Source organism: Poecile atricapillus, chromosome 2 (assembly GCF_030490865.1).
Source record: "Poecile atricapillus isolate bPoeAtr1 chromosome 2, bPoeAtr1.hap1, whole genome shotgun sequence".
Classification (NCBI taxonomy): domain Eukaryota; kingdom Metazoa; phylum Chordata; class Aves; order Passeriformes; family Paridae; genus Poecile; species Poecile atricapillus.
In genome coordinates, this window is record NC_081250.1 from 84,211,177 (window position 1) to 84,221,361 (window position 10,185).

At 39.9% G+C, this 10,185-nt stretch overlaps 1 protein-coding gene across 3 annotated transcripts in view; it reads left to right on the forward strand.

Annotated features, from left to right (window-relative positions):
• Window positions 1-1,421: 1,421 nt before the first annotated feature.
• Window positions 1,422-10,185, forward strand: part of IKZF1 (IKAROS family zinc finger 1) — a 68,703-nt gene continuing 59,939 nt past the window's right edge. For 2 of the 3 annotated variants that reach the window (XM_058833382.1, XM_058833383.1), the window contains exon 1: window positions 1,422-1,500. The gene's annotated coding sequence lies outside the window, so the exon portion shown is untranslated. Of the gene's footprint in view, window positions 1,501-1,641; window positions 1,714-10,185 lie in introns of those variants that run through there. The other variant, XM_058833381.1, reaches the window with a different exon arrangement.

Consider the following 10,185-nt stretch of genomic DNA (forward strand, 5'->3'; position numbering starts at 1 on the left):
CAATATTGATCTTAAAACTTTTTCAAGTATTTAATGGGACATGGCTTGCACAGTGTAAAATCTGCCTTTAAAAATATACGCCAAATCAGTTCCCCATTTGTGTGCTGGACCACCTAAGCCCTGTGGCAGCTGGAGCACAGGAGAGCAGCACACAGCTCCTAAAAGAGTCATTTCCCAGAGGAGTGTCAGTCCTTTTACTCTGAAATATCCAAACACACATATCTGTGCAAAGTTGCTGAGTTCTCTTGAGTAAACCAGCTTCTACTTTTGAAGGTGGCTGGTGAAGCTCTTCCTGCCTGTATTCCCAGTCCTGCTGAGGATGCTGTGTGATTTGCTGGAGAAAAGTCCTAACTGCAAGGCACATGCTGGCATCTTTTTATTGATCTTTTGTAAATATCTTTCTTTTTATGACCTGGTAACTACCAGATTAAATGCTCTTGATTCCCTGTATGCAAACCTGATGGAAGACATGGAGTTCTTCTGGAATAAATATGAGGAGAATTTGCCTCTGAGTTTCAACCCTATCAGATCCATAAAGTCTACCTATAAATTACAATAAAAAGATGGTTATGCATCTCTTTAAAGATGCAGTGTGAAAAATCAAAAAAATGAGAAGCACCAGGTCTACCTGGCTTATCTCACACCCAGATACTATCCCAGTTTGTGAAGCACACAGCAGTCAGATCTGCAGAGCTTCTCTGAGGGAAGGAGTAACTGAAATAAATCCCCGGGTAGTCTTGCCATTTCTGTTTTAAAAAATAGCTCAACTTACTCTCAGAGACCTAATTTTGTTCTATAGTACAAACTTTTAGGAAGTAGTAAACAGTTTCAGTTTCAAAGAGCTTGCATTCTAAGCTCCTTCCCAATGCCTATGCACTTGTTTAACTTCTTTTTTATTGTCTAGTTTAATTACATGAGATTATACACATACATAAAGCTATGCCTAAACTTTTGTCGTATGAGAGCAAAGATAAAGGTAGGATGAGAGAAAGGAAGTATTTGTTATCCACATCTTGAGGATGAGGAACTGAAGCACGGCAAAAAAATGAGATTCTCATCCTCCACAGAGTGTGAATGTGCTTAATTCTTAAGAATGAGCAATTTCCATCAAGTTTGCCGTGCCCCCTGGGCTGAAGAGTAAGGTCTGGATTTCAGCGACTGTCTCTGCCACCGATTTTAAGTACGCTACGTAAGTTCTGGTCCGGCGATTAAATTCAAGTGCACAAAAAGCGCGGGACGCGTTTTGCACGGAATGCGAAAGACTAGGTTGAAGCAAAGAAGGATGATCTGACCCCTTAGCTCTGGAGCGTTTCAGGTGGATGCCTGCAGTTGACGGCCTGTGACTCTCGGCCGTATCGCTGTGCCTGGTCGCAATCTGCAGTGCGGGGACACCCGAGTTCCGGCACCGCATGAGCCTGGCCCCGGGAGCGTCCGTGGGGCGGCGCGGAGCCCGGCCCCTCTCCCGCGCTTCCAACGGGGAGAACAGGTGCCTCTTGGCAGGTAAATGTCCCTCCGCCACGGGGGCTGCCGCTCGTCTGCCGCCGTCCCAAGCACCGGCACCGCTGGGGCGGGGGCCGCGCGGGGCGGAGGGCGGGAGGGAGCGGCGGGGGAGGGACCGGGCACGGAGCCACCGCCCGCGGGGCAGCGCCGGCACATGGAGCGGCAGCAGCCGCGAAGCCACAGCTGCCGCCCGCCCCAACCCTGGCAGAGCAGGTACCGCGGGGCGAGGGGTCCCGGGCGGGCACCAGCCCCCGGGGCGAGCGGGGGTTCAGCCCCGGGCGGCTGTGGTGCGCGGGTGAGGAGGGGCTGCGCAGAGGCGATGATGCCGAGAAGTTGTTGCCGGGCGCGTTAAGTGGGAGACTGCGGAGCCCGGTCATCCCATCCAATCCCATCCCACCATCCCATCTCATCGCATCCCACCTCTTTCTCCCCCTTCTCCCCGTCCCACATGCTTTTTTCTTCTTCTTTTTTTTTCTTTTTTTTTTTTTTTTTTATTTTAATTTGAAAACATTGAGCCGAACATACAGCTCGGGTGTGATCCAGGTGTTTTGGAGTGCTTCCTTAAAATTTCAGAGATGAGTAGCCATGAGGAGCTGGCCGAGAAAGAGTATTTATTCATTGATTCAAATGCGGATTGGTCTGTGTTCTCTTCGAGTCAGCTACAGCACTTAAGTTCAGTCAAAGCCCGCGTTCCGAGTGCTTGCGCCTGTAGTTTGCAGAGGGGGGGGGCAGGTACGGAGGTTTTAAAAACTGTTAAGAAATTGTAAAATTAGCAGCCTCAGTACGCTTGAGGGGAACGGCATTGGAGAAGTTGCTGGCTTCCGAATAGCGGGAGGACCAGAAGTTTTCCTCCTTGCCATACACCCTGTCACAGCTGGAGGGTTTTTTTCACCCTGCTTCGCAAAGTTACTCCGTCTGTGAAGGGACGGTTTCGCTCTTTTGTCGCTGCTAAAGAAGATGCATGTAGTTAGAAAATGTGTGTGTGAAGAAATGAGTTCCCACTACAGTAGTCGGTTCTAAGGAAACTTTAAATTTTGTGCTTCAAGAAACCTGATTACTTCTTGGATTGCTTTTCTACCTTGGTTTAGAAGGTATGGTAACACTGCGAGACATTGTACAAAGCATTCTGCTTCCAAAATTGTTAAAAGATAATAATTCTGTGTCAGAAAATTTTTAGTGTATGATTGCAAATTATCTAAAAAAAGTGATGTTTTGTGGGATGCAAGAATTTTTAGACCTGTGTGGCCACTGGTTTAAACTATGTAAATTGTTGTAGAGGAATATAATGTTATTTCTTTTTACTCTTTTTTTTTTCTTTCTTTTTTTTTTTTTTTTTTCTCCTTTCACTGAATCTTAGTGCAAGAAGTGTTTTCAGGGACTTTGTGTGGAGGTTAAAAAAGTTAGGATTTAGAGTTTCTTGACTACATATTTTTCTTTCTGATATCTGGATGCTACCAAGGTTACATCGATATGCATTTACTGTTTAGATGTCCAAACCCTACCCAAATTAAATAAACCAGGTATATAATCCTGATTATATTTTGCTCACTCACATTAACAACACATTTTCTAGACTTTAATAGTTTAGTTTTAAAATTCGAAACTGCAATGCACTGTAAGGTCCAAATCCTTCAAAAGACACGCTTTGTTAGTTTCAGTTGACTGCTCACATCAGTTGTAACTCACACACACTCTGTAGTACCATGGAGTATGACTTGCTGTTAAACCTTATTAAAAATTATCATTGAAATGTAAAGAAAAGCATAATAATATGCCGCATTTAGAAATAAGTACTAAAATTCCGTTCAAATACTTGGAAATACTTTATCTCAATCAGCTAAGCATGTTCTGAGTGGATTGTGGCACTGCTCTCTCACTTGCTGGTGAATTGAATAGTTTAAGGTGTTTTGAAGCCTTAGTGAAATAGAAGAATGAAGGATGCAATGCCTTTAGTTTGTGAATTTTCAAAAAAAAAATTATTTGTACTTAGGTAAAATTGTTTATTCTTTGTTCTCTTCTTTACTGGGAGAAAATGTAAGTCAAAAAAATGAGAATGGATTTGTCCATGTTACCATAAAAATGCCCAGTTCATGGGTTAATATAACAGTAGATACAGTAGTTGATACTATGTCTCTTTTCTAAAGGTTTCATTGCTCCCATGCATAGACTTCTTTATAACATTGGCATGCTCTGCTTTGATTTTAACTCGTGTTGGTCAAAAAACTGAATTAAAACGACAGTGCCTTATGTCCTTATGCCTTAGCGTGCCTTATGTCCCCACCCCCTCAATCCTTAGCAAAACTCTACCAAGTTTTAGTTAGATGGCTGTATGCCTTACTTCTTTATCAAAGCCTTTGAAACTGAAGCCTGGAGACATGAGAAACCAAGTGCAGACCATGTGTAAGACCAAGATGTCTCAAAACAGTTCGTGTCCTTATGATAGCTGTCTGTAGCAGAACTGCAGGGGGGAAGTGTCCAAAATACTGCAGAGCTCTGCACTTTATGTAGTTCATGTTTCTATTATCCCAGACTTGCTCCAACCTTAAAGATTTTCTCACAAATCTTAGTATTGGTGACTACCCATGTGCTTTTTTTTTTCTTTTGAGTAAAGTAGGTGAAACTCAGAACATGATATACTGCAAGTTTATGAAAAAAAATATAAATAGAATTACAAGGTAAATTTATGATAAAAGCCAAAGAGAAATCAGGTTTATCCACTGAGTGAGAAGACTGCCCAAACTAAAGTCAGTGGAAGTTCAATGCTGGATGTCCATCACATCCAGGACTTCAAACCTAATGCACTGATCCTTGAAAGAGTCTACCTGCTGGGTATGGCTTCCAGGGCAAATGACAGGAACACAGAAGCATAGTATGAAATTGTACTGATGGTCCAAATTCAGTCAGGAAGGACAGATGGACCCTAGTATTTGAAGAGGAGTCACTAATGTCTCTGGACCAATGTAATGATGGGAAGACAGGGCAGAGGACTTTTCTCTTTGCCCTTCATGCTCCCAGTAAGTGGAGAAGCTTAGGCACTGCTCCTATGTGCATCCTTTATCCCAGCTGAATATTTCTCATTTACTATTTAACTAGAAGTGAAGCTTACAACTCACTTCACTTAAGTGAGCAAAGTGCTTCGGTGCGTTTTTAGTAGGTCCCATACTTCTGAGTTGCATTAGAGGGACTAGCTTGTCATATACCTCAGACTTTCCACCCCAGCTCCCAGCTGCCAGTACTCCCTCCAGGAATGATCTTGTTGCTTGTTCCCTTATATAAACATGAATAACACCTTTGTCATTTGTGTTGCATTCAGTGTACCATTAAAAAATGCAATAGTCTCCATCTCAGTATTACTGTAACAGTTTTCCTTTCCCTTGTGGACCTTAATACCAAAAACCTTGTCTGCTTTCCACTTCCACTGCATAGCAATGCAGAAATGTAACTGGATAACCAATCCACAGAGTTTTACAGCAATGCAAAATTTCTTTCTCATCATTAAAATTGGATAACTCCAAAATGAAGCCAAAAACAGTTCCAGACATATTTTATTCGGGCTTAGGTACTTCTTATACTAACACCACAATTTTGCAGAAAACAAGGAAATGGGTCCAGTCTGTATTTCAGCGACAGAAAACAAGGGTGTAATGAATTGTATGCTGTTCTGGCAGATCATTTTTGGCAGTGTTTTCTTAAAAAGTCCAGAAGATATCAAAAGTCATGGATCACAGCCTAATTGTGTGGCTCTTTGTCAGGAAAAACTTCCATTGAAGGCTTGTGGGATTTTTTTTTCTCCTGTTTTATGTGCAAGAAGAGCTGGGTCTATAGTAATTTTTGTTTTTTTGGTCAAGATTCACATATGTACTTCATTACATTTTGACCAGTCATTACTTTCTACTATTATTGAAAGTAATAGAATTAGACCAAAAAAAGAGTAATAGTAAAATACTGGAATTTAGTGTAGCAATAATGGAATCTTTGAAAAAATGTCATCCTTGTGAGAGTAGAGCAGGATGTGCTGCTAGCTCCCCTGGAATTCCCCTCCCAAGTGACAAACACCACTTTTCTAGCAAGTATAAAATTACTCAGAAAACAAGAACACTGGGAATACATTATGCCAGTTGAGAAGTGGAAGATAAGGATTCTCATCAGTGTTTTCTGGGACTATAAGTCTTTGAGAAGCCTTTTAAAATGCTTGCAACTCAATGCAAGAGTCAAAAGATGAAAGACCACCCTGGTATTTCTTCACTTATTTTTTCTGTAATCCAAAGATTATTTTTGCTCCCCCCACCTGACACTGGAGTGGAAAAGTGTTTAGAGGTGGGTGTGAATGCCATCTGAACCAAGTCAGACAGCCTCTGTCTTGTCAGCTTTATGGCATTTTTTAAACAGGAGGCTACTTTCAATACCTTCCACTCATCCAAAATAGCTGCAGGAGTTTTCTCTCTCCAATGACTATTCAGAAAAGTGTACTGACTTCAACTGGAAAACTCCCTTCTTCCAAGATCAACTTGTTGTCCGTACATCAATCTGTACATTAACCTAACTAAAAGTCAACAAGAGTTTTGTTTGCTTCCTAAATTTAAACAGAATTATGTGTACCCCTTAAGGTATGTTGCAATGCATCTTTATTAAAACCCTGACAACTTCTGCCTCACCCTTCTTCAGAGCACAGCTTCCTCCATGCTTTAAGGTGGTGAACAAGAAGAGGTAACGGGTTTTTGCACTAAGCAGGTTACTGCCAGCACTGTGGTGGCTGCAAAAGTAAGTCCTAGTTCTGGAAAGATACATGCATGTTCTTAGCTTTGTACCATTGCAGATTCTTGGGAATAGGACCATGCAGGTTCAGGAACTGCATGGCACACTCATGCTTCCTGTATCAATGCTCCCAGAGGTTGTTCAGACTGCAGGTTTGGATGAACAGTCACACTGAAATCATCGTATTTCTTAAGCAATGGGAACTGTCCGATACTCTTGCTTATTTTGCTTATTTCATGTGAAAGATTTACATTTCTTCTTCTGATCCCACTTGCTCTAGCTTTCTCAGTGAAAGAGAAACTTGCTCTGTAAGAGAGCTCAGAACCTCCGCTGAATTGCTTCATTTTTCTGCTTGTTTTAAGTCACTGAGAACAGCAGAGCAATCGCAGTATAAAGCTGGAATTGACCATAGTGGATTGGATCCAAAATATTTGCAAAAGCAGAGTGAGTTAACTAAAATATATAGTGTGGAGGAACTTGCTAATTTGCTTTAATTTTAGGAGTTATTTTTAGGTTTATTTAAGGGTAAAAAAAAAAAATCACACCAGTCTCTAATATGCTTTTTCAGGCTAGTAATGTCCTTTAATAATTCATAACAGCCTGAACAGTTTGAGGGGAAATTAGGAAGCAATTCTGTGATCATGAAGCAGAGTTACTGAAACCTTCTATAATTCAGACAAATTGACTACTATTAGTAGTCTACTACAATTACTCTACTATTGTAGAGTATACTTGGCAATAACAGTTCTCAACATAAAGAGGTACTTTTATGTTTTCTTTATTGCATATTTAGATACACTGTGGTAAGGACATCCTACGCTTTTTAAATCAGACTAATAGATATATACAAAAAATACAGTTCTTTGTCTGCTGTTTGCCTCCCCTTGAATGAGAGCTCTGGAAGGATATCCAAGAGCTCTCTTTGGCATCTTGAGAATATGCTGTGTTCTTAGATTGAGTGCCTTAATTTACACCCCTCACCTTTTATAGTCAGTTTATTTATAAGATGGAAATGTGTGCGTTTTCTTTGGTCTGGTGAATTTATTCCACTTTTCTACTTGATTTTTAGTGAATAAAGGTGACAGGGTTTAATGAGTTAATAATACTTGCCCTTAATTAAGAAAATTACCTTCATATTTTTCTCATATTGTGGAAACAATTTGTAATGACTCTAGATGCAATTCAAAAATTTGAAAGAAGAACCTTTTTCATATTTGCAATGATATCAAGTCCAGTAATTTGCACAGAAAGTCAATAAAATAATGGATTTTTTTATTATCTCCTTTAGCAATGAATTGTTACATGAATATAGCTCAAGCACAGAAAATGCTAGGAGGAGCACATATGGAAAACACATATTTGATACAAGATGCGCTTTTTATCATTTGTCAGTGATTTGAAAAAAGAATTCCCAAAGAACTGAGAATTATGTAGGATCTTTGAGACAACTTTTTTTACACCCTCACAATTGTTCCCTAACACAGAAATTAATTTTACATGTGCCAGACATTTAAATGTTTCACATTTTCACTGTTAGCAGAGTTCCTTTCTTAATCTTGTGTGTTGAATTACAGTGCTTCCTTCATTTTGCAGACAGGAGCTTTCAATTGAAATTTCACTGTATACTCATAATTGTATTGTCAATTTGTGTAGTTAACCAGCATTTACACTAGGCAGGAATAGAGAAATGACTGAATAAACTAAACATCTCCCTTGACTATGTAGAAAGTGCTGAATACAGAATTAGTGCAGAGGGAAAGAAATGGATCCACTTAGTTTTAACCTCTTTTCTTTTTTAATGCAGTCCTTTAAAAGACCTGGATGTATTTCTTTTGTTTTTTTGAACAGAAATGGAAGGACATTGAAGTGCTCATTACGATTCTCAGTTTTCAGAAAGGACCACCCCTCACCTTGGTAGTTATTATTTACATTGAGCTGTGTGATGAGGTGGAAATTAAAAATAGAATTAAAATTGTTCTAAACTGGAGTCATTCACAGAGATTGTGAAGTGTAGCATATTAAATTACAATAATAAAGCTAATTATCAGCTGCTTGCTGAGATATTGAATGCTTTTAATTAAAATGAGTTTGTATAATTCTAGCAGTTTTCTTCAAGTATTTGAAGATTGGTTAAAGAATACAGATTACCTTTTTTCCATGTTTAACAGTCTTCCTGTTGAATGTTTAACCATATTTAGCACATTTGTACATGAAGTTACAAGTCTGTTTTTTTATATATATATAAGCTCTTTGGTTTAAAATGAAGCTAAACATTAAATCCTTTTAAAAAGGTGTCTTCATTCACCTCTTCTTTTGGTTGCCCTGTGTTCCTTGACTTCCCTGGATACAAGAGGCTTGGTTCCATTAGGTCGAGACCCTCTGGTGCAATTAGAAATGCAGCTGTACTATCGTTCTGCAGGCAGATGCAACTCCCAGCTTAAACCCCAAAAGACTGATGACACTTATATGATGATACAACTCCTAACTTGTTTTTAATGTGCAAATTCTCCTCTCAGGTGTGTTAAGGGCTATAGGAGTTTACTGTGTTTTTCAGACTGCAACCTTCTTTTCCTTTATGAATTTATTTATTAAACTTCTGTTTATGTGTCTTGGGTGGTTGAATCTAGGACCCATTTTAGGAGTTTCACTTCAATTTAGGTTTTAAAGTGGATTGGGGTTTTATGGTTTTGGTTGTTGACTTGGAGTTGTAATTTGCTAAAGATTAAGCCTGTGTGATGAGAAGTTAGTAAGACTTGTCAGAGACCATAAAGAAGAGACATTGTCACACACCAGTGCTCCATTAAAGCCAGCTGCTTCAGTGACCAATGTGAACGGTCCCTTTCCTGCCATGGGGCTGCTTACAGAAGTGGGGGTCATGCAGTCAGGCGTTTCTCCAGCATGGTTGGGAGTTAAGGTGGGGTTTGCCTCTGTTTATTTTTCAGTTAACCCAGAGTTGCCACCACTGAGGAGTGTATGTTCCCCTCACTTTTTGTATTTGTAAAAGCACCTGCAGAGCACCGGGTCCCCTGTAAAAGCTTATTTCCCCTCCCCTCAAGACTTTGTGAGTGCTTGTTTCTGCTTTGAGGTTTCATGGAAGTGTACCTGGCCTTGCGAGCCACACTCAAGACAGAAGCGTTCCTTCAGGCATTTTTCTGTCTGCTAAGCATGGCTACACCTAAAAATTGTCAGGAAACATGCAGCTGGATGTGGTGTACCTTTGTGGAGCCCTTGCAGTACCAGAGGCAGAGTTCTCTGTAGATGGAAGGACAGCTCTGAGTTAGGTGTGCTGGTGTAAGACCAAAGTGGCTCCACAAATATCAGCATTTGTGATTTCATTTCCTTACCATGAGGTTCCATTGTGCTGAGTGTGCAGCACATCTTGTCCGAGACAAGTCAGTACATACTTCGCTTGGGAAACACAGAAGAGAAAAAAGAATGGGTAGTCTTTGGCATTGGATTAGGTCATTCCATTGAATCACATTAATGGCCCAATCTTGCAATCTTTTAATATCCTAAGAAAGGGGGTTGTAGAAGGACTGACATGCTTACACATGCTTTATATCAATTGATGAAGCCTCATATAAATGCTAAGAATTCATTTTCTTGACAAGGAGGTTTACTTTTGAATTTGCTGGGAGACAAAATAATAAACCAAGAATTTCCAGTAATTAATTTGCTGTATTCTGAAGGATTAGAAAATCTTGACCTTACAATGACTTCTTCCTATTTACATGTGGAATTCTAAAAGGTCCTAAATCTACTTCTGGTTGTAATTGACATTAGGTATAAATTAAGCAGTACTTCCAGTACTTCATGGGGTGTATTTTGATATATTATTAAGACATAGCATGAGTTATACTGAATAGAAAGTTGCAAGGAGGGAAATTCATGACATGTAAATTTTCTTCAGGACAAATGCTGACTAACTTA